General features: G+C 50.3%; 1 protein-coding gene across 3 annotated transcripts in view; it reads left to right on the plus strand.

The window, feature by feature from the left end:
- Positions 1 to 24,948, plus strand: part of MFSD13A (major facilitator superfamily domain containing 13A) — a 508,579-nt gene that overhangs the window by 110,294 nt on the left and 373,337 nt on the right. The gene's annotated exons all lie outside the window — the stretch shown is intronic.

Consider the following 24,948-nt stretch of genomic DNA (forward strand, 5'->3'; position numbering starts at 1 on the left):
CCAATGGTTCTAGTGCTAGGATAAAAAGCATTTGGGACCATGGGCAAACTTGTCTGGTGCCTTTGCTAAGTAGCCAGTATTCTGAAATGCACGCCCCCATTCTGACTCGCGCCACTGGGTTACTGTGTAACAATCGGACAAATCTCAGGTAGACAGGCCCAATTCCGAATTCTTCAAGCACCGCCCCAGCCAGGGTCATCTGACCGAATCAAAAGCTTTCACTGCATCCAGTGAGACTATTGAAGCCTCTTGGGAGCTCCCCTGAACGTAGCCTATAACATGATGGGGCCTCCGCAGGTTGTCGGATATGTTCCTGCGTGGGACATACCCTGTTTGGTCTAAGTGTATGAGTTTGTTTATAACAGGACGTAACCTATTCGCCATCACTGCTGTCAGGATCTTGCTGTCCTGATTGAGCAGCGAGAGTGGTCTATAGGACCCTCACTCCATGTCCGGTTTGTTGGGTTTGAGGAGCGGAATAATGATCACCTCCCGTAAAGACCCGGGCAATATACCTGTGTTGAACGCTTTGTTTAGCATTGCGAGCATTGAGGGGAGTATTTCTGTTTTATAGGCTTTATATAATTCACTCAGGAGTCCATCTGCTCCTGGGGCTTTGCTGGTGGGCAGTAGCTTGATTATCTGTTCAAGCTCTTCTATTGTTATCAGGACCTTTGGGTTCTCCCTTTCTGCTTCCCCAAGTTTAGGGAGTGTGATCTCTATTAATGCCTCCTGGGCATCTATCTCTTCTCCTTCAGTGGAGTTTGCATATAGCCTCGTATAGAATTCAAAAAAGCATTTGTTCACTCCTTCCTGGGTTCCACGTATCTGACCATCCCTTGCATTGCTCTAATAGTTTGTCTCGGTGTCTCACTTTTATATACCCAGGCCAGTAACCTGCCTGGTTTGTCATCTTCAGCATGCTGCTTCTCCACATGTTTCCTATAACTTAGCTTGCCTAGCCTTTCCCAGTGATCCCTGCACTTTTGCTGTAATTGGTTTATAGTATTGACCTCTTCTGGGGATCTCTTGCCCTCCTGCATCTTCACTTCTAACTCCCGTTCTGCTTTTTATTTAGTTCCCGTGTTATCTCGTCTTGCAGCCCCTTAGATTTAGACATTGCCACTCCCCTAACTACTACATTGAATGCCTCCCACAGTGCTCCTGCTGAGTCCACACTACCCGTGTTATGTGCAAAATACTCCACTATCTCTTTTCTCAAGTCCTCTCTGAACACTGTGTCCTTTAATGATTCGGCCCTGAGTGTCCATGTCGGGATTCTAGCTCTGGATGGTAGAATCTGCCACGTTACTACCAGCGGGGCATGATCTGAGAGGACCAGGGCTTTGTATTCTGCCTGTGTCGCTTCTTTTATTAACTCCGGTCTCATAAATGTATAATCTAGCCTTGTGTGTAGGTTCTGTGGGGCCGAGTAGTGAGAGTATCCTCTATCCTGTGGGTGTCGCAATCTCCACACATCTTCCATCTGAAAGGCATTTAGCAGGGTGCCCAGGGCTTTCGCTGCCAGGGATGGTTGCCTGAAATTCCCGTCCGTCCTAACCATCGCCGGATCCAGGGTACAGTTAAAGTTCCCACCACACCACTGCTCCGTCCATGTACGGACTTATCTTAGTATAGAGGGTTCCAACGTACTCTGTAGTGTCTTGATTTCAGGGCATACACATTGATAAAGCATACTTCTTTATTTTCCAAGAGCCCCCTTAGTAATACCATCCTTCCATTTTTGTCTATGGTGGACTGTAGTAACTTGAACGGGACGTGTGGCGCTATCCATGTTATGACCCCTCTGGTGTACGCAGAATATGTTGCTCGCAGCGATAACCCTTTCCATTTCTTTATTATCCCATCCTGTTTTTCAGATGGGTTTCCTGCATCAATGCTATATCTATTTTCTGTCTCTTCAAATACATTATTACCCTGTTTCGTTTAATATAGTTATTGAGCCCCCGCACATTCCAGGTTACTATCTTCAATTCTCTCATCTTATCCATTTTCTAGCCCCCACCTTCTTCATCTCACTTTTTGGCTTGTGTCTGTAGGCTTGTCCCTTATTAACTCTCCTGCCTCCCTCCTCCCACCTTCCCTTAAATACCCCAACTCCCCTCACTCTACCCCCCTAAACCCCAACTGTTGCCCAGCTCCATTCCTGGATCTCAGGTTACCCTGCATCTAGTCCCTTTCTTGGCTAATTGCCGATACTCTGGGACCAGCAGGAGGCTACCGAACTACTGGTGCCCTGACTACACTAGCTACTGGGGGTGATAGCGTGTTCCTTGGTGCTGCAATCTCCTTGGCAGCACCTGTCTCCTGCATTCAGTATACAATATTTGCACAGTTTGCGCATTTAACCTTTATATAGACCTTTCACCGTAGCCTCCCCTTATATTGCATCAATTTCTAGTTTAGCAGCTACTATCTTGCTTTAATCATTACCACATCGCATCCGTTCTGTCCAAAGTTTGCTTCAGAGTATATACAGGTTCACTTCCCCATACTGCTCTCCGTCTGGTCGTCCGCACTTGCTGGGCTGTTCATCCTGTCCATATTTTGTCGCATCCTCCGGAGTATCGAAGAAAATTGCCTTGTATTTATGCAGAGCCTTCAGTTTCGCAGGGTACAGCAGCATATATATGAGGCCTGACTCTCGCATCCTTCTTTTCACCGACGCATCTCATGCGTTGCTTCTGTACCAGGAAAGTGTAATCCGGGTACGCCGTAATAGTTTCTGACGCTCTGCTTATCGTGCCGCCTTTGTGAAAATGCTACAGGATCTTCTCTCTATCTTTATGGATCAATATCTTGGCGGTGATCGGCCATGGAGGGGCTCCTGGCGGTGACTTCCTTGTCTGCGCTTTATGTGCCCTCTCCACCGTGAACCCTTGGGTGAGTGCGCCCTATCCTATCTCTTGTAGCAGCATGTACTCGATATAATTGGTCGGGTCCCGGTCCTTCTGTGCCTTCTGGAAGTCCTACAATGCGTATATTGTTCCTGCGCGCCCGTCCTCCTGCTTCATCTGCTCTGCACTCCAGGTTGCGTACTTGTTTTTGTGATATGGAGACGTCTTTGGTGTTGGTGGTGCAAGTGTTCGTGTTTGCTTTGACCTCCTTTTCTAGGTGTTCCATGCGTTCAGCTAACGCCCGAACATCTTGTCTTAGAAGGCCTACGTCCACACTAACAGCATCGATCTTGCACTTGAGGGATGTTTTCAACTCGGCTATGGCGGAGTCGATCTTGGACTCCCATGACGATTTTATATCCGCTATTGCTGCCAGGACCTGATGGTCATCTCGTGGTGGGGCCCCCCCTCTCCTTGTGTGCTTAGCTCTGCCGTTTTTGCAGCCTTGGCTTAGCAAATATATCCATTGATGCCTGCTTCCCTTTTAGTTTAAATGTTGTCGCCATGTGTACTAGCAGCCTCGTCCAGAACTAGTGCTAGTGTAGCAGGGTAGTCTTGTTTCGGAGAGAGTCTGCTGTTCCACCACAGTCTCTATCATCATCCTTGCATACTGCTGTCAATTGTGGGGCTGTATCATTGATTTTCACCTGTTCCGACCTCACAGGCAGGCATCCAGGTTCTTCTTCACTATGAGAGCCAGAAGTGTCTTGAGGAGGTCACCCTGGCCCAGCTGTCACGCGGCAATAGCTGTGCGCCACTGGTCTGCCCGCCCCTTGCTGTGTTGCTGGGGTTCGCTATCAGCACCCTCTGCGCTGCAGTGCCCGGTGTTGCTGTAATATGTCGCAACTTTGCGCCCTTGATCCAACTTTATTGTCGTAACGACCCTCCTCTTGTCCACTTCAGTTATCTGATTCCATTATGTAATTGTAATGACTCCAATTCGGATTTCCTGCCTTATGTCTGTGTGTCAGTCACACGTTTGCTCAATGTATGTAACCCCACTTGCTCACTGCTTTTCCTGTAGGAGAGCGTTCAGTGAACAGTAGCTCTATCACAGCCACCATCCACGGGTCTGGTGTGTTCGTTCTGTATTTCAGCCCGTTCGATCTGCTTGGGGCCTCGGTTTCGTTTCATCCTTCACCATGCCACAGTGTCACAGTATTTGGCAACTTTGTGTTTTATAGCGCTGCAGCAGTTTGATGCTGGCCCAACTTCTTTCTCTCAGGGTCGCGGGCTGCACCTACTGGGCTCAGCAACTGTTATTACACGGATGGGCTCACCCCTCTGCAATGCGATACCGAGCTGCATACGACCCAGCTCCTCCTCTGCAGGTCCGCGGGTCCCGTGCGGTCCCGTGCGGTCCCGTGCGGTCCCTGGACACAGTTAGCTGCCTTTTTGCTTCTGGTAGCTGGCACAATGCGGCCGTCCACACCTTACAGCCTCCAACCTCTGCTGCTGTTCCTGGTCACTCTGACAGGCAGTATAGCGTTCTGTGTTGCTCCATGTCCTTTCAAGCTGGAGCGCCCCTGGGAAGGTGGAGGGGGGTTGCTTGTCTAGTAGTTGCGGGTACCGGACCGCCCCCGTCCTCCAGTTGGGGCAGAACACCACCACAGTGTTGCGTGTCCTTCGCTGCAGGGGCTCACTTCATCGTACTGCTTAGCGCTGTACGGCGATGCATATATTCATCCGATCAGAGGGATGCAGCATGCTTGCCTTTTCAAGTTACTACGTTGCACTTCCAGCTAGCTTCATTCGTCTCCGTTGCCTTTCGTGTTGCGGTCAATGTCCCTCGGCTGCATGGTTCGCATACATATTCCTTTATCCAAAGGTGACCGCCATCTTGTTTGGAACACTGCAGGACCGTACAGCTGTTCTTCACTCCATTACTTCTGTTCGCCTCATCCGTTCTGCTCGAAAAAAAATGCAGTCGGCGCATATTCACACAGCAGTGGATCTGTTCATATGCTGGGCACGTTATTTTGGTAATCTTCGCGCATCAGGATCTTCCAGGATCAACAGGAGACTCTCGGCAACACGACTTATCCCATGGCTGGCTTGTTAAGCCACATTTCCCCCCGCCCCCACTGTCAACGTTGACGCCAAAACCATCGGCGCCAAAAGTACTGGTTGTTTCAGCTCAGCCTCCAGGTCATGAGGAAACACATGAGTGCTAAATCAAAGTCTTCTTTGAAGCCTACAACACCTGTGAGTGTTCCTGAGAAATCATTTACCCCTTTGCCAAGGAAAGAGTATTTCAAATCCCTTTCTTCCATCTTTGAAGAAGAAGAAAGGTATGATGTATGACGATGCCCCTTTTGGCCTTCAATTCGGAACTCCAAATGTGCTGGGGTACCTCATATTGGAAGAGAGCAATATGGAGGATCTCTGTGATGCTCTACATAATGCCAGTGGCATTGATACCTCTCCTGAATTGGAGTTTAGTAGGCCAGAACCTGGAGAACATGCTGACTCTTCATATCGTCGCCTAATGTCCAAGGTGGTGGAATACCTAGGCTGGGCTAGACCTCCAGTACAATTTGTTCAAGATGACCTAACGGATATTCTGGACCAAGGTCCACCTACACACCGATTTTATCTTTTCTTGTGGCTCTACAAAATAGGGTGGCCAAAAATTGGGAGACCCCAGACACCAATCCTGCGGTGGACAAATCCCTCACAAGAAAATACCGCCCTTCCAGTTGCGACTCCGGCTACCTGTCCAAGCACCCCACTCCGCAGAGTCTGGTGGTCCAGGCAGCCACAGCTACATCGAACAAGGCAGCGTACCCTACCATCCCTCCGGATAGGGGCGACAAGAGTGTGGATGGATGGGCATGGAAGGTATTTTCAGCTGGGAGTATGGCCCTGAAGTCGGCCAACTCCACATGTGCCTTAGCAAACTTTTCGTACACACTGTGGGAGTGCATATCCATGGCGGTGGAGCACATTCCAGAAGGGGACGAAAGGGATTGTTTTCCAGCTATTGTTAAGGATGGTAAGGAAGCCATGCGCGTGTCCCTTCAGTCTGGATTGGACACTGCGGACAGCATCAGCAGGTCCATGGCTACAAGCACTGTAATGCGCAGATTTGCGTGATTGTGGAATTCGGGTTTTTCACCGGATGTGAAGGCTCGTCTTCTCAACATGCCATTTGACGGGTCTCACCTTTTTGGCAGCAAGGCTGACGAGAGCCTTGAGAGGGTGCATACCTCAAATGTGGCTGCCAAATCTTTACGGGCCGCTGTTAGGCAACCTCAGCCATTTCGCCTGACAGGACAGCCATGGAGGGGGCGATCCTATCGCTACCACTCCTCATTTGGAAAGGCGAGAGGAATGGCTAGTCAAAGAGGCCAACGGAAAATCCCTTGTGGTGGACGAGGAAATGGAGCAGAGCCAACTCCAGCTGCAGCTACCTTGCCATCAGCAGCTGCAGCAACCGCTTTTTTATTTTGATTTTTTAAAACAATTTTTATTATTTTATCAAACAACACACCAAACATTACAACCATTTAGGACGTTCATATTCTGTATCAAAATATCACATTATACAGTGTTATCCACAGTCCTCCCCCCATCCCTCCCCACGAACTCGAGCCGTCTCAACCGTGCCATCTGCATGAGCATTTTCCGTTATCTCAATGTTTGTCAACTCGTATGAGTCTTCCGTTTCATGATTGACCTGGTGGGGGTTTGCCATTGAGGTCACCAGTTGCCTCCAGGCTATCAGGGTGCCCACCTCTTCCTCTCCCCCCCCTAGTGATAGCTTCATACCATACCGCGGTTTCAGCTTCTGCCCATTTCAAGAGGTCTGCCCACCATATCTCTACTATGGGCCTGTGTGTCGCTTTCCAGCACATTGCAATTCTGCGCTTGACTAGGATATAGGCCAGGTGCTTCATCCTGCTTATGTATTTCGAATTACGTGGCCTGGGGAAACTCCCAAGCATGCATGCCCAAGCCGAACTCACTTCAAGCACCACTCTTCCCCTGGCCATTCTCGTCTTTATTTCTTCCCAGAATCTCTGCACCTCAGGGCAAGCCCAGAACATGTGCAGCAGCCCTGTCTCCTCCTCCTCACACCTGGGGCACTTCTGTAAAGCTGAGCCACCAAACCTGGCTATTCTCCCGGGGGTCAGATAAGCTATGTGGGTGACATACAGCTGGATCTGCTGGAGTCTCGCATTCCGGGACACCTTCTTATGGTATCTTTGGGCTCTATACCACTGTCTCTCTGTCATGGGTTCTCCCACCTCCTCCTCCCAGTCATGCCTCAGTTGGAGCAGTTCCTTCCCTGCCTTCGCGCTCAGGAGCTCATGTATTAGAGATATTTCATGCCCACCCTCCGAGCCGTCATACATCATTTCCAGGGTGGAATCAGGTTCTTCGCTAGTACCGTCTCAGGCCACCTCTCCCTCACCCGTTTCATGAGCCTGGTATAAGTGATATATTGGCCTCTATGCACCCCTGTCCCCTCATGCAGCCTCTGAAATTCCAGTGCCATCCCCTCCTGCCATATATCTCCATGGGTGGCTAAGCCCACCGGTTCCCAATATCTGCGGACCCCTTTGATCAGTTGGGAGTCTTCCCCGCATAGCACCGCCAGCGGGACCTGCTGAGAGAGCGGGTCTGGGTCGCCCACAGTTCTCCATGCTCTGCGCCAAACTTCCCAGCCCAGCACCAATAGTCTCCCCATCCCCGCCATTTTAGTTTTATGCAGCCACACCGTCTCTCTGAGAAAGTATGGAGCTGAATCACCTTGCAAAAGCCTATCTTCTGCCAAGTCCTCTGCAGACACCCACCTAGCCACATACAACAGCTGCCCCGTCAAGTAATACAATTCAAAATTCGGCAGGTTTATGCCCCCCTTGTCACATGTGTTCTCTAGTTTCCACAGGGCCACCCTATTCCTGGAGTTGTGCCATATGAAGCCCCTGCACATACCATGGAGTCTCCCAAAAAAGCGTCTGGGGATCAAGTACGGGACATTAAAAAAAAATGCAAGTGTCTGGGCAAAACCACCATTTTGAGCAGCGCTGCTCTTCCCATCATAACTAGGGGTAATCTAGACCAGAACGCCATGCTGCTTTTAATTCCTTCAATTGCTTTCTCCGTATTGTGTTTGTGCTCTGTCTCTATCCTATGGTAAATGTTTACGCCCAGATATTTGAATGTCTCGGTCTGCCAGGGTATCTGCAGGATGGGTAGCCTTTCCAGTGGGATACTCTTATACCTTCCCAAGGGGAACACACTAGACTTCCCGGGGTTCACTGATATGCCCGAGAGGGTGGCATAGCGATCCATCACATCCAGCACATATTGCAGATTCTCCTCCGGGTAGCGCAAGTAGAGGAGCATATCATCTGCATACAGTGATATCAGGTGTTTACCTCCCGTTGTGCGAATCCCCACCTCCCCGTATTGTTGCCTCAGGCAAATTGCCAGGGGCTCTAATGCCAGAATATATAACATGGGCGACCAGGGACATCCCTGTCTAGTCCCCCTGCTGAGTCGCCATTTATCTGAAATTGTAGTTCCTGTTTTAACTCTCGCAATCGGGGAGCTGTATAACATCTGGGCCCATCTGATGTATCCTGGTCCCATCCCATATCCTTTCAGGGTCGCCAGCAACCACGGCCACTGCACTGAATCAAAGGCTTTAACCGCGTCCAACGACACGATAGCCAACTCGCCCGAGTCTTTCTCGGCTTGATCAATGATATGGTGCAGCCTCCTATGGTTGTCTGTGATATTTCTGCCGGGGACATAGCCTGTTTGATCTGGGTGTATCAACTTGCCAATTACCCTCTTAAGTCTGTTGGCCAGCACTGCCGTGAGTATTTTGCTATCCTGATTGAACATAGACAAGGGCCTATAAGACCCACACTGCACATCCGGCTTTCCCGGTTTCAGGAGCGGGATGATCACTGCCTCCCAGAGGGACGCCGGCAGTGTCCCCCTCTCCCCCCGCTCGTGGGCTTCATTAAACATGGCCAGCAGCGTCTGGAGTAGCTCCTGCTTGTATGTTTTATAAAATTCACTGGGTAACCCATCTGACCCGGGCACTTTACATGTGGGCAGGTGTTGGATCACCGCCTCCAGTTCGTCTGAGGTGATGGGGGACTCTAGATCTTTGCGTTCCAGGTCATCCAAGGTAGGCAGACCTATATCATCTTATTGTTTCAGGTATTTCTTGACTCATGTCTTCTCCCGTGTCCTCACATCATCGTTTGTAATATTTGAGAAACTCCTCGTTCACCCCCTCCTGGGTATTACAGATTTGGCCCTCCGCGTCCCTGACCTCTCTAATCACCAAGCGGGGGGTCTCATTCTTGTATAACCATGCCAGTAATCTACCTGGCTTATCCGCCCCTGCATGTTGCCTCTCTGTGTATTTCTTATAATTTAGCTTGCATAATCTGTCCCAGAGTTCACTACAAGTCATCTGTAAGTCTCTTATCTTGGCGCTGACCTCTCGGGTGGTCCCCTCACTTTTTATCAGGCCCTCTAGCTCTCTGTTTCCTGCAGTTCCCATTCAATACCCCCTTGGAGCCCTTTGGATTTTGATATAGCTACCCCACGCACCACCACCTTAAATGCCTCCCATACTGTTCCCACAGAGCGTACACTGCCCGTGTTGATTTCAAAATATTCCTTGATGGCCTCCCTCAAATCCTCTCAATATCCTGCATCCTGTAGAGCCTCAGCTCTAAGCCTCCACGTCGGGATTCGTGCTCTGGGGGGCTGATGTCGCCACTCTATGACCAAAGGTGAATGGTCGGACAACACCCGGGCCTTGTATTCCGCACCCACCATTTCTCCTGCTATCTCGGCAGCGGCAAACACATAATCCAGCCTCGTATGAAGGTCATGTGGTGCAGTGTAATGCGAGTATTGCCTGTTTGTTGGGTGCAACCGTCTCCACACATCCGCCAAGCCGAGGTCTGTCAACAGTGTCCTCAGTGCCTGCTGGTGCCGGCTTTTCTGACTTGTCCTCTGACCTGTCTATCCTGGGGTTCATGGTACAATTGAAGTCCCCTCCCCACACCATTGCGCCACCCACCAAGGGGCTAATTTTACTGTTACGGGACCTAAAATATGCTGCTGTATCCTGGTTAGGGGCATACAAATTCACAATGTTCACTTCTCTGTTCTCCAGGAGCCCCACCACCACCACCACCATTCTACCTTCTGGGTCTGTCGTTGATCTAAGCAGCCGAAATGGCACATGCGGTGCCACCCATGTAATCACCCCTCTTGCATATGCCGAGTGTGTGGCTCCTATGACATTACCCTTCCATTTTCTCCTGACCACCTCCAGCTTCTCCTTGGTGAGGTGGGTCTCCTGTAGCAGAGCTATGTCAATCCGCATCCTCTTTAGGTACATCATCACTTTATTACGTTTTAGATAGCCGTTGAGGCCCCGCATATTCCAGGTCACAACTCTGAGATTACCCGATGCCATTGACTTGATTTTCTTCCCCTCCCCTCTCCCTCTCTTGTCTACCTTGATGGCCGGTTTTCCAACTCTTTACCCAACCTCAACAACTTCCCCCAAACCCCTTTCCCCAACCCTGCCCCACTACACACAACCGCCCCTCCCACTCCCTGCCCAACCCCAACAAATGCCCAGCTCCATCCCTGGATCTCAGGCCCACCCGCGTCTGGTCCTGTCTCGTGAACCGAGGGCTAGGACCCCTTGGGGCGTCACCAGACTAACAGTGACCTAACTAAGCGTAATGCTATGGGGTTCAAGGGTGTGGAAGGTTGCCCAGAGCAATTGCCAGTGGTTTAGATTCATTCGAAACCTTCCACCCATCACTTTTGTGATCAGTTTGTTTCTCCTTGTGAGAGAGGGTATGCCCAGACGTGGGTCCCTTGCTTGCTGCGCCACAGGGAACCAGGCTGCACCTCACTGAGGAGGTCCAACAAGGCCGAAACATGTCTGGGGTTGCTTGGTTTTCTGTGCAGAGGGGACCTGGCCTAGCAGTTCGGGCTGGGCTGCTACCTTCGGTGCCGGCAGCTGCTGACTGATTTGCACATTGCTGGTCCCCTTTTGCAATGGCACAGACGGGCTAAAAAACGGTGGTGTGGAAGGTTGCCCAGAGCAATTGCCAGTGGTTTAGATTAATTCGAAACCTTCCATCCATCACTTTTGTGGTCAGTTCAAGGGATGTCTCCCAGGAGCTCCCTCTTGTCTAATTAGGAGTGTTCGCTGCTAGCGGATTTTACAAGCATGTATTTTCTGCAACACATTCCCCACAGGCTTTATTTAGTGCTATATTCTAGTCCCAGTGTCTTGTGCTATGTCACCAGAGATGCCCCAGCCACGTGCTACTTATCTTCTGCAGCTTCTGACTGGATACCCGGTTCCTGGGAGCGACCCTGCATGTCCAGCCAGTCCATAGCATCCTCCGGCATCTCAAAAAACAGGGTTTTGTTTTTGTGGAACACTTTCAATTTGGCCGGATAAAGCAGCATATATCAGTGTCCAGCCTCTCTTAACCTCCTTTTCACCGACCCAAAGTTCACCCTGCTGCATTGTACGTGCAAAGAGTAGTCCGGGTATGCTGTGATTTTCGCAGGCCCTCTTTCGATCGTACCTCCTTTCCGGAAGAATTCGAGTATCTTCTTCCGATCCCGGTAGTTTAGAATCTTTGCAATCAGCGGCCGCAGGGGGGATCCCGGGGGTGGTCTCCTTGTCAAGGCCCTGTGCGCCCTCTCAACTACAAACCCCTGGGTCAGTGCTCCACCAGTTATTTCCTGCAGAAGCATGGATTCCACATATTCCGTTGGGTTCTGCCCTTCCATTCCTTCTGGCAACCCTACAATCCGAATGTTATTGCGTCTGGCGTTCCCTTCTGCCTCCTCTGCCCTGTTCTCCAGATTGCCCACACGCTGCACTAGGGCATGGAGTTCCGATCCATGGGCGGCACACGCTGCTGTGTTTGGGGCCATCTCCTTTTCCAAGTTTCCGGTGCGCTCTGCGAGCGTCCTCACGTCTTGTTTCAGCAAATTAACTTCTTCCTGGACCGCTCTGATCTTGCGGTCCAGTCCCACTTTTAGTTTGTTCATTGCCAGGCCCAGTTTGGTCTCCCAGACAACTTTCAGGTCCGGAATCGCTGCAAGCACCTCCTGGATCGTGCCTGGTGTCTCCGCTGCCGCCGTAGTGGTATTGTGTCTGCTTTTGCCCCCTTCTGCCTCTGAAGATGTCTTGGCATAGGCATCCAGCGTGGGCTGCTTGCTCCTGGGTCTGACAACTTTATTAGACATTGTGCTGCGCCGTACGGGCGCGAGCCAGCAGCGCTGCCCCTCTCGCGAAAGCCAACGTGGCATCAGGCCCCTCTCAGTGCTCAGGTGTCACTTCAGCTGTATTTGGATATATCCTTATCACTCACCGCACTTCTAGAATGGGCTGTGTCCTCCCACGTACTTGCACCTCTGTAGTATTGCTCAGCCAGCCCCTGCCGTATTTCTTGCAGTGGCCGGTGGTTAGGTGCACTCACTGTCCCTTCACTCCCCCACTCCGGCATGTCGTTGGCCCCTGAGCCCACTGGCCCACAGCCTTGTATGAGGTGCTTCCCTCTGGCTCCTTATCACTTGTGGATGTGTCCAGCAGCGGGTCAGCCCCCCTTTGTCATCAGGCCACCCTGTTCGGGTCCTCCCCTGCTAGCATGTGCCATGCTTGCTGCTTCCCCAGCGTGTGTGCAGCAGTTTGGTGTGCCAAGCAGAGGTTCGTGCTCGCCGGCCCCTCTTGGGCCTCATGTGCCAATTCTCAGTCTCTGTGCGCCCAGTGGCTTGGGCGCACCAATTTCAGTGCACTCCACCGCTGCAGCACGTCTTCTGGGTCCCCTCCAGCCCCTGTGCCACCCAGGCCAGAACCAATTGCCTCCAGCGTGTGCACGGCTTCAACAAGAGTTTCAGGGTGGGCTACCTTTGTTCCTTCCAGCCGGTGTCCGGGCCCTCTCATGCAGCCTATTGTATATTCTCTTCGTTGGTGGGTGTGTGGGAACTTCAGCTCTAGTAGATGGCACCGGCTTCAGTGCGACCCAGCTTCATCTACCGGCTATGACACCGTTCCGCCGTCCTCTTCCCTGTGCCTTGCCACGCCGCTGCTCATGTGCTGCAGCTGACTGTGTTGGGGCCGAACTCCCCGGCTCACTCCAAGGCCGCGTGCACCGTGCCGGTGATCAGCTGTGCGCCGCTGGGGGGGCCTGGCTGGGCACCACCCCCGGAGCGCCACCGCCGCTTGGCGGAGCCTCAGCGCCCGCGGGGGCTCCTCTATCCAGCCTCCATGCACCTCACTCACAGTGCGTCGGCTGCAACTCCTGCAGATCGTTCACTCGCCGGGGGGTGGATCCACCCGGTACACCGTCCCTGGTGCTCATGGTCCTCGCTGGGGCTTGCACTCCTCAGTTCGCCCAGCTCCCGGGACCAAACTCCTCACGGGCCCCCTCTCAGTCGAGCGCTCCGCAATTCACATGCAGCGCACGCCGAGGCACCGTATCGGCCGCCTCTTTCGCGGTGCCCAGCGTCCGAACGCTCGGGGCGAACCGCTCTAGCCTTCTCACGTGTGTGGGAGTTGGGATGCGCGGGTGCTCCCCGGCTCCTCTCCTGTTGCAGCCTGATGTATTTCGGCTGCTCCAGCAGGCTCCTGCCAGCCGAGCCCCAACGCTGCTCTCGATCTGGGCACACAGGCCGGGAGCTTTATTTCTCTCAAAGTCGCAGCTGGCTCAGTCAGTTCGCGCCAGCCTACATTCACGGCCGGGGCCTTGCTCGCGGTCCGTTTGCGACCCTTTGTTCCCAGACAGCCATTTTGTCCGTCCCCTGATCTCGGGAGCTTCTTTCTGACGGCCACAGTCACTCCGGCTCTGCACCGATCACCACCACGAGTCGAGCATCTCCCGCTCCAGACCTCCTTATTTCTTTTTATGCGACGCCGGCATGCTTTTTCTTCCTGAAATCAGCTTGAACTGCAGGATCAATGACGGATCTCCAGGAGCTCCCCGAGAGCACGTCCCTTCACGTAGCCATGAAGCCGCGCCCCGCAACCGCTTTTAAACCACTTTGAGAGCTAGCATCACGAGTCACTGGTGGGGGACAGACTGTCTCAGCATCTCGAAGAATGGCGAGCCATTACTTTGGATACTTGGGTTCTGGAGACAATAGCCCAAGGTTACTGCCTCCCGTTCATAACACAGCCTCACACCAATCCACCAGGGAAACACTCTTTGAGGATTCCAGATCCACTCCTTGTGCAGGAAATACTAACCCTGCTAGGAAAACATGCTATAGAACCAGTACCTGTAGCGGAGAGGAACAAGGGTTGGTATTCCCCATATTTTTTGATGCCCAAGAAGGACAGGGGACTGAGACCCATTTTGGACTTGAGATACTTGAACAAGTTCCTCAGGAAGGACAAATTCAAGATGGTCACACTTTCTCAGATCCTTCAGGCCCTCCAATTACAGGACTGGTTGGTATCATTGACCTTCAGGATGCTTATTTTCATGTGCCAATCCATCTCGAGCACACCTGCGGTTCGCCGTTGGCGGCTCGCACTATCAGTTTCGAGTCCTACCATTCGGGTTGACCTCTGCCCGAGGGTCTTCACCAAACTGATGTTGGTGGCAGCGCATCTCAGGAGAGGGGGGGGGATTCATGCCTACCCCTACCTGGATGATTGGGTGATCAGGGCGCGTTCTCCCGAGGAAGCCCTGAATCATCTCAAAGTAACCTGCCACTCCCTCCACAGACTGGGCTTCTCCCTCAATTTCAAGAAGTCACAGATGACACCTTCCCAGCAGCTCCAGTACATCGGGGCTGTATTAGACACATCCTTGGGAAAGTGCTCGACACCCACAGTGAGGGCTCAAGACATTCTTCAGATGGTTTCCAAATTTCAGAGTGCCCAGAATCTTCCAGCCTTCGATTTCTTGAGGTTGCTCGGCCTCATGGGATCCTCCATTTTTCTGGTGCCAGAGGCCCGCCCGAGAATTAGATCCCTTCAATGTGCTCTAAGAACTCAATGGTCCCAGTTCTCAGGAAAGACGACGGACCTACTTCAGGTTCCAAGCAGGGTTGCACAGGATCTTCTGTGGTGGGCCTGCGAGGACAATATTCTGAAGGAGAAATATTTTGGCAACCATGGCTGGAGTTTACAGTAGTGACGGATGCCTAACATACGGGGTGGGGAGCCCATTCCGACAGTCGGGCAGTCATCGGTCGTTGGTCTCCATCGGAGTCCAAACTATACATCAACATTTTGGAGCTCTTAGACTAGCGCTGAAGGCCTTCCTGCCCTCTGACGGGGAAAGAATGTCCTGATAATGACTGACAACACAGTGGCCATGCATTACCTCAACAAAAGAGGAGGCGTAGGGTCTCTACCACTGTGCAGAGGAGCGATGCAGCTCTGGCACTGGGCAATTCGAGAAGAAATCTCCCTATCGGCAGTTTACGTAGCCGGGCAGGAGAACACGACGGCGGATGCTCTGAGCAGGCAGAGCACAGTCTCCCAAGAGTGGGAACTAGCTCAGGAAGTCCTTCAAGAGATCTTCGCCCTTTGGGGAACCACTTGTAGACCTCTTTGCAACCAGAATTAACCGGAAGTGTGAAATGTAATGCTCAAGGGAATTTCCTCCGAGATGAGATGAGAGGAGATGCGTTTGTGGTGGATTGGGAGTTCCCACTGCTATACGCATTTCCCGCCATTCCTCAAGTAATCAGAAGGTTGAGACGCTTCGGAAGCCGCATGATCTTAATTGCCCCAGATTGGGCCAGGAGAACTTGGTACCCAGACCTTCTGGATATGTCAATCTGTCCTTCAATAAGTCTTCCACAAAGATAGAATCTTCTCTCACAAAGGGAGGGACAGGTTCTCCACCCAGAGGTCAACACTCTCAACCTTCATGCATGGTTTCTGAAAGGTTGAGATATAGGGATTGGGACCTCCAGGATGACGTGATGGAGGTGTTGCTATCGGCAAGAAGGCCAGCAGCAAAATCACTGCACCGTTGCCGCTGGAATACATTTTGCGACTGGTGCAGGGAAAAGAATGTTGACCCTTTTGTATGTTCAACTCCGGATGTGTTATCTTTTCTCCTATCATTAGCACACAAAGGTCTTAATATTGGGACCATGAAAGGTTAGCTGGCATCGCTTTTCATTTTCAAGCGCTCTTTGGAAGAATGCTCCTACTTAAAAATTCCCTTGATAATTCAATTTCTAAAACGGCTCACAAACGTGTTCCCGCCTTCTACTTTTCAGGTTCCAGTTTGGGACCTTAATTGGTTCTCAAATTTCTAATGTGTGCTCCATTTGAACCTTTGCACCTTTTGCACACATGTCCATTGAGGTTATTAACCTTCAAAACCATATTGCTGGTTGCACGTAGAGTGAACGAATTCCAGGCCACCCTATATGTATACCGCAAGGACAGGGTTGTGTTTAGGGTAAAGCCCTCCTTCCTACCTAAAGTTGTTTCAGATTTCCATTTAAATCAAAAGATTGATCTGCCAGTGTTTTATCCCCCGCTGCATCCCAGTAAAGAGGAGATGCTCCATAGATTGGACCCTAGAAGAGCTCTAAGCTTTTATATTTCTAGGTTCTCCAAATTAAGAGTGGATGACCAAGTCTTTATTGGATACACTGGAAGAAAATTAGGACGGGCTGTTTCTAAACAGACTTTGTCAAGGTGGATCATCCTTGGTATCTCAGAATGTTACAGATTGGCGGGCAAGCGCCCGCCAGAGGGGTTGTGGGCTCATTGGACCAGGAGTATAGCCTCTTCTGCAGCCCTGCAAAGGGGAGTACCCATTAGATCCATTTGTGATGCTGCAACATGGTCATCTTTGCATACGTTCACAAAGCATTATTGCCTGGATGCTTCCCACTCTCAGGATGTGGCTTTTGGTAAAGCAGTGCTTTATTCTGCCTTATAAAAATCTCTTTGTCAATTCTAAATTCTCCTCCCTCCTCCGATCCTACAAACTGCTTTGGGAGTCTATCAAAGATGAAGAATACGTTGGAGGACACAATCCATTCTAAGAACAAGTTACTTACCAACTGATATTGTTCTTTCGACTGGATGTTCCTCCAACGTAGTCAACATATAATCTGTTCTGATATGGCTATGGGGAAGGAGGGAAAATGGATAAAAATATTTGCGTGTCCTCAGCAAAAAGGTAATGGTGTAAGCCACAGGACGACATAAGTCTTCCTAAGTCAGTGGTGTAGAGGGCGACTAGCAGAGGTCCTAGAAAGGATCCTTGGAGGACGCTGACAGGGAGAGGGGTGGGGACAAAGTTTTGAAAGACATTTTAAAGGATCAACCTTCCAGACTTGTACAAGTGCCATCTCGTGGATTTAAGTGGATCTCCAAGGCCATTATCCTGAAGGTATTGTGACGAATCAAGGGAATTCCGAAGGGTGAGCCTCTACCTGTGAGGCTAAGGAGGTGAGCCCACCTTGCAGTACCCTCCCTAGGGGTAGAGGCAAGTACCGGGAGACACTCCTACTTGGGAGACAAGGACTCCCATTCCAAAAAGGTACTACCTAGAGAACATGACATTTCCACCTATTTACCTGAAGAAAGTGTCAGTATGTGTAGTTGTCAATTGGAAACTGTGACTATACCTTTGAACAAATAATTCCCATTTACTGACATGAAGAGGCGCTGGTGGTGGACCTGCAGTGCTTTAAACAGCACTGATACCGCTTTAGCAGAACAGAACGGACTGGTAACGGAGAGACCAGAGAACCTGCAAGCCTGGAGGCACGGAGGAAGATACGTGGGGAGGAGAATAGAAGCAATACAAGGAATATGACACTACACCGGGGAAGTCCCATGGCTATGTAGTGTATGAAAGGGCAGGAGCTTGCAGCAGTGAGGGAGAACACCAGCGGGAGCTTGCAGCACTGAGGAGAGGCTGGCCACTCTGTATCCTGAACAAGCGAGGGAACAAGAGCCATACCGAGGCACACAATGCCTCACCCGACACGCAGAAGAGAACCAAAGTTGGACACGCAGCGTCCCAGAAGTGAGAGAATGAGCGAGAATGAAGGTGATGGCGTGACCACAAGAAACCTGTGGTGGACCTGCAGTGCTTTAAACTGCGCTGATACCGCTTTAGCAGAACGGAACAATCCGGTAACAGAGAGACCATAGAACCTGCAAGCATGGGGGCACAGAGGAAGCTACGTGAAGGAAATTTCCAAGGCCAACCTGAAGATGCAAAGAGAAGCGCAGAAGAGAACGGAAACCCTGGTGATGTTTCCCATACCAGTCGCAAGTAATAGCGAAGACAGTTGACCCGAGAGATGGACAGAGAAGTGGTATGGGAAAGCTCCTACTCGCTCAGTACTGAAAAAGGCTCTATAATATTAAAAACCAATAAAGTAAAAGAGAAGCCTTATCGGAATACTCTTACTCTTCTTCTTTACTGGGATGAGTACATCAAGTTAATGCTTAAAAGAGTGAATGAGAACCATCACTTTAATACTCGTCCCAATGAGCGAGAGGAAAGCATCATACTAATACCCAGAAGAGGGAATCTTCATGTTCAGCCCAATCAAGAGGAACTAAGTCAAGAAGAGAGATTGAAAACCAGGGAAAGCATCAAAGGAAAGATTTGTAAATCCCTAACAACCTTATCAGGGGAAAGGAGGAAGACCCCTATTAATAATAATGGAAGTTATAAGCAAGAAGTTGATAACTATAATAAAAGGGGGGGGTGCGTGGCTAGCAACCATGTGAGGCAGATGTGCTCACTTGAGGCTCCTGTGGATCCGGATATTGAGGAGCTCCATACGATAACTCCATCAAGAACGGCAGCAGAATACACCAGGGAAGCTGATGGCTGTGTGAGAAGCTCTGAACGGCCTTAGAAAGCAAGGAACATCGAGATGTAGAAAGTGCCCCTGCGGAGGAAGAAAAGATGGCGGCGGAAGAATGAGAGAGGCAGTGAAGCCGTAGAGCTGGAGAGCGTTGCTGCGAGCTGAGGGCGAGACACCTGCAAAAGTATGTGTAGCAGCCGATCCGAACTGCAGAATAAGCAAAGACATGTGCAACGGCAGATAAGGGTGTCCAATTGGCCGCTGCTGGAGGCTGCAACGACAGCACAGCAGTCACCGTGGGATGGTGCGGCGGACATTGAGCCGACACTGAGAATGTCTGCAGATAGGCACACATATCCTGTGTGCATCTGGATGCTGGTAGCAAACACACAGCTACCAGCATGGACATGAAACGGGCCAGAGAGTGGCGGTGACGGTGGACCCCCTCCAGAAACAGCAGCAGTGGCCGCGGACAGAAAGTGGCGGAGAAGAGGTTGAGGGAGAGACCCACAGACACTGGTTAAGGCGGTAAGGAGTAGGGGCCCAGAGCAAGAGTCACAGATTCACAGATAACAATAAGCTGAGGAGAGGGCTCCCCCACCCCACCATCCTCAGAACACTAACACAGCGTCACAACAGAGGGCGCAGTGGGATCTCCTTCCCCTGGTGGCGCCGGGTAACAAACAAGCTGCAGATCTGTACCCACCGGCCACGGCCCTGGTACCGAAGGAAAAAACGAAGAGCAGCACATAGGAGGGAAGCCGAGGAAAGCAGCGGGTGCGGAAGACCCAAGAGAAGGTGGCAAGCAGAGGCTTGTAAGTCGGAAAACGTTGGATGAGGGCTCAGATAGCATCGCTGTGCTATACGCACACCGAACACAAGGCTCCAGAAGGGACAACAACCTCCGGGGAGGCGGACTTTCCCCCTGCCTAATGAAAAACGGGCCGTAGTGATAGCACGACATGCCCACAACTGTATGACCCTTGGAGGAGTCACAACAGACATAGGGAGTAAGCGAGGCATATGGAAAGGCCCTACACCCAAGCAGAAAACAAAAAAAGGAAACCAGAGAACAGAGCAACGCCAGGAACATCAGTGCATTGTACGACAAACGGAGGGCGATAGGTCCGCATGTTGTGAAATTGTGAAGAGAGCACAGCAACACTGCAGCCAGGAGGTGACAAGGAGTGGTTACACTAGACCTGGCCTAGAAGTGGTACACGTGTCGCAATACTGGAGGCTGCTTACTAAGGAGGAGGGGGTACTGGCGATCCCATAAGTAACCCGAGGGGAGGAAGAGACAGGTGGAATCGGAGAGTGCTGATGTAGCGGAATGGATTAGACAAGCAAGCCCTGGGCTCCCCCCCCCTGTCCTGGCATAAGGTCCTACCCCGGAAACTCAAGAGGGCTAGACACCAGTGGACGCCCCCACTCGCAGGAGCCAACGCAGCGCCTGTAAGCCTAAAGATCTGACAGCTTGCATCACACAACAAAGCCAAGAGGCGAGTGGGGAACAGCAAGCAGCGTGAGTCCCAGAACCCCAGGAGCACAACAAAAAGAAATAGAAAACTGGAGCGAGTACCTAAGGTAGAGCACGCTGCATCGAAGGGGCCTCAATAAGCGGCAGTACGACCGACGTCGGCAGAGGTTTGGGGCCAACCAGGAAGGAGTACCCTTGTCCCGAAGCACAACTGAAGTCTAGGCACTGGTGACCTCAGGAGTAGGGAATCCCCTTCAGAACAACTAAGAACAGAGGGCAGCAAAGGTAAAAATAAGCAGACCTCTTTGTAAACATTCACAAAAGGCCATGCCCATCGACTAAGTAGACAGTGGGGACAAAGGGAAGGAATAAGCATCGCCCCCAGCAGGCATGGTGGACCAAGGGAAACAACGGATAGCTGCGCTTCTAACAACGTTAGAGGTCAAGATCGACGCAATGAGCATCGACATTGGACTATTACGGCAAGATGTCCGAGCCATAGCGGAACGCACTGGAAAATTGGACAAGCAAGTTAAAGAGAACACAGAGGTCATGGTGCAGACGACGAAGGACATGGACATCCTCCTGCAGAAAGTCAAATTACTGGAAGATAGAGCAGAGGATGCAGAAGGTCGGGCATGCAGAAATAACATAAGAATTTTGGGGTTGCCTGAAGGAACGGGCGGTTATGATCCACCACTTACATTGAAAACTTGCTGCTACAAGAAATAGATGCAGGAGAACTCAAGCAAGGGTTTACAATTGAAAGAGCACATTGTTCCCTCATCAGAAGACCACTACCAGGCGCTCCACCCAAGCCTGTGATAGCTACTCAATTATAAAGACCGGGAGAAGATCCTGGCCTTTTCCAGGTCGGGAGGGATGATGCAAAGGGCATCAGCAAAAATCTCCGTATACCCTGACTACACCTTTCAGGTCCAGAAGAGGAGGGCCCAATACATCGCAACGAAGGCAAGGCTCAGGAAGGTGGGCCTAAAGTACATGTTAATACGCCCAGCAAAGTTAAAGGTGATCTACAATGGCAAAGTTCTTTTTTTTGAGACGCTGATGCAAGCACAGGAGTGGATGGAGAGTGTACAGATACCGGAGGCAACAGAGCAGAGCCACTGTTCTTAGACAAGAGGGCAAAGATACTGAGCAGACTGATAAATTGGCACTGAAAATGAACAGATTTGCAAGTCAAATTGGAGATCTACTTATGCTGCACAAAGAGAGTAACTAACAAGCAGTATGGCAGCGATATAATGGGCTAAACAGATAACAGGAGCAGTATAGTGGATCACTGAAACCCGGTAGAGGGAACGCTGAGTGCAGACCCATTACCTCACTAAGAGTTCGTTTTAAGGCTACTAAAAGGCGTAGGGCTCCAGGAGACTAGTCTAGAGATCAGGTCGAATGGAGCAGAAACAGGGACATCCTAGCAGGTTTATAGTGATTGCATCGAATGTCAAAGCATTGAATGCCTTAGCATCTAAAAAAAAAAGCAACGAAAAAAAGCATTGAATGCATTCTTTTTTTAATGGTGTGATTCCCCCCAACCCCTGATTTTTTACCCCTTTAAACCCATTATACTTCAAATAAAACCTTTACCTTTGAAAAAAATGCATTCAATGCCTTTTTTCGATGCATTTTTTTCGATGCTTTTGGCATTTAATGCTTTGTATTCGATGCTATGGCTGGATACCGTCCTAGCATGCTTAGCATAGCTGGACAAGTTAAGTTTGAGTTTGGTTTAGAGTTGGTGTGGGGTGTGGGGGGGAGGACAGAAGAGGAGAGCCTGGCATATATGGATGAACACTGCATCAAACTTCTATTAAGGCTGGCAATAGGCTGGTGGCCTCATTGATTCCCTAGGCATGGCAATATAATGGCTGACACTGTTAAAATCGTGACATGGAATGTCAGGGGACTAAATAATTATGTAAAATGCAGAAGAGTGGGCATGTACATTAAGAGAAATAAAGTGGGGATAGCATTATTGCAGGAAACGCGTTTAGATTCACAAAAACAGAAGAACCTGACGGGTGCCTGGGGAGGAGTGCTGGTGGGCTCCACTTACTAGACATATGCGAGAGGGGTCCTTATCTGGCTAGACCCTGCTAAACCATTTAAAGTGCTGACCACGAAGACAGACAATGAAGTCAGAATGGCAATGATACATGGTATGTTAGAAAACCGGGAGATATGTATCATGAACACCTATGCACCAAATCACAATGCTACTGTTTTTTCAGATCATTGTATGCTAGGCTGGGACCTTACACAGATGGAATATTGGAACTGGGAGGGGATTTTAATTGTACACTGGACCCCACATAGATAGATCGGACGGCAAATATAAACGGCCCCGCCCCTTCCCCCAGATAAGGTGTTAAACTCGCTGCTCAAGCAATTTCAGTTACGAGATCTATGGAGAGTAAAACACGGAAAGGACAGAGCATATTCTCACTACTCGGCCCCAGACAAGGTCTCTACAAGATAGACTATGTGTTCGCAAGTGAGGAACATGAGACCCAATTCGCAGAGGTGGAATATTTGGCTAGGGTCCTGTCAGACCACTCCCCACTTACAGTAAAATGGCAGGTATTTGCTCTAAGACCACCCATACCTATGTGGTGGTTGAGAAGCGAATCAATGTTCATTTGTTGAGCACATTAGGAAGAATACAGTGGAATTCATTGAAAGGCATGGTATCACAAGTATGCCAGTGACACAAAAGGTACAATTTGTAAAACCTTTTATTAAAGTTTTTGGGTTTGGAAAAACTCCTACTTTGCCCTATAGCTCAGATGGGAGTAGTCTCGAACATAAAGTAATAAATAAAACAGTCCTAGTTGCGTACGTCAAATCAAAATGGCCTATGCTAACAAGACCTAATGCCTGCCCTATCTCTTGTACAAAAAGTGTATGTAAAGGAAAAATCAGTGTTCAAAATATAAAGAATAAATGTGACTGAGTCAGCTCTCCTCCCCATGTTAGACAGCACAGAGTAAGGTGGTCCTCGTGTGCAGGATGCCTGGCCTTCCACGTAAAAGTCTCTTTTCAGTCTTCCAAACAACATTCAACAAAAGGTTCACGCCGGTCCCCCTCTGTCGGGCTCAGACCTTTCACAACCGAAAGTGTGTTGGTCCCCTTCTGTCTGGTTCAGATGTTTCACAACAAAAGTTCAACAATACTTGCAGGGCACTCCCTTCCCCAAACTTATTACACTTCGGGTCTCCCTCAGTCGGGCTCAGACCGTTTCCAGATGTCGAAGACTTTTGAATGTGCGTGTCTTTCTCTACAGACCTCCGCAGGACCACTTTGACTCAGTTAAACATTCAGCTTTTTACTCTCCCCTTCCCTCTGGGTTTAATTCTGATCACTTGGCTTTTACAGTTCATTTGCTTTATCGTTACAAACAATGCACCTTTCAGGGAGACTTTTGAGTGGGCTACTTCCTTAAGCCAGACCACTCTGTTACTCATTATCGCTGATTCCACAGCTGTCCTTATTTCAAAGTTCATTCACACGTTTCCCTTTCTTCACATCTTATCCACACGCGTGCAGCCTTCACTTGCGATATAATGTTGCAACTTCAATCTTTCCTTAGTCCACACCTGTCTCTTGGGTCTCTTGCCAACTCAACAGCTGTGTGCGTTGCTTTCTTGTCTTTACAGTTTTCCAATTCACGAGTCAAGGTTATTACCACAGGCTTGACCTTGCCTCCTCAACTCTGCCGTTCACCAAGGTGGGTCGCTGGTGTCCTTGGACCACAGTGCAGCCTTCTGCTTTGGGATTTGACCTTGTCCAAGTGTCTTTTGCGGCCTTTTCGAGGTAACAACCTCCTGTAGGGAACTCTTGGGGTTTTCGACCCGCTGCTCCCGTCCCTTGGTCTTTCGCTCATCTTACAGTAGGTTCACCTTTGCCCTGGAAGTTCTGCTCTTACTCGTGTTCCATCTTGGTCAGAGGGTCTCTAGGTTCTGCCTTGTATACGTGTGAGGAAAGCTAATAAGGTATCAGGTGTATGCGCTTAAAGTCAAGTGACTGTCTTTGCCTGACCCGATTATAGGGACATGTCCAGTGCGATGTGTAAGAGTTAGTCTTGTAACTCTGTCGCCCTCTTCCTCGGCCCAGTGTTTGTGTAGAAAGTGGATGGGGGGAGTTGGGACCTCAGAGAATCCTAAAACATAGGATAAGTTAGGTGTGCAAAAAAAGGGGGAATACCGCGTCTCACCATCGGCTGCCCCACTCCCCAAAGACCCCTCACCCAGGTGATCCTCCCGCACTGGTCCACCTCCAGGGTTTGGATCCAGAGGCGATGGCCGTGCCCTGGCCACCTGAGAGAGGGAGATGCCCAGGGGCTAATAGGTGAGACACCCTGGTTAGTGACTCAAGGAGAAGGTTCAGATCAGAAAAGGAGTAGTTCAGAGGAAAAGGGGGGGGAAGGGGTTGTCGGTAGAGAGATGGAACAATGGGATGTGATGTCAGATGGGGTTGAAGGGATAACGCTGAGGGCCTTATTGATAAAGAGCCCCCCACTGCCACAGAGCGTGGTAGAAAGTAGCAGAGTCAGTGTTAGTAAGAGTAAGTGGGGCAGCACAGAGGGACGTTGAATACAAATATAGGTGGACGATTATTTACAGGCATGGACAAAAGTGTAGATGGGTAAGCGCCTGTGTGCATGTCCATGCTCAGTCTACTTGACTCCCTCAC

This window comes from Ambystoma mexicanum, chromosome 8 (genome assembly GCF_040938575.1).
Source record: "Ambystoma mexicanum isolate Mex_15411 chromosome 8, UKY_AmexF1_1, whole genome shotgun sequence".
NCBI lineage: Eukaryota > Metazoa > Chordata > Amphibia > Caudata > Ambystomatidae > Ambystoma > Ambystoma mexicanum.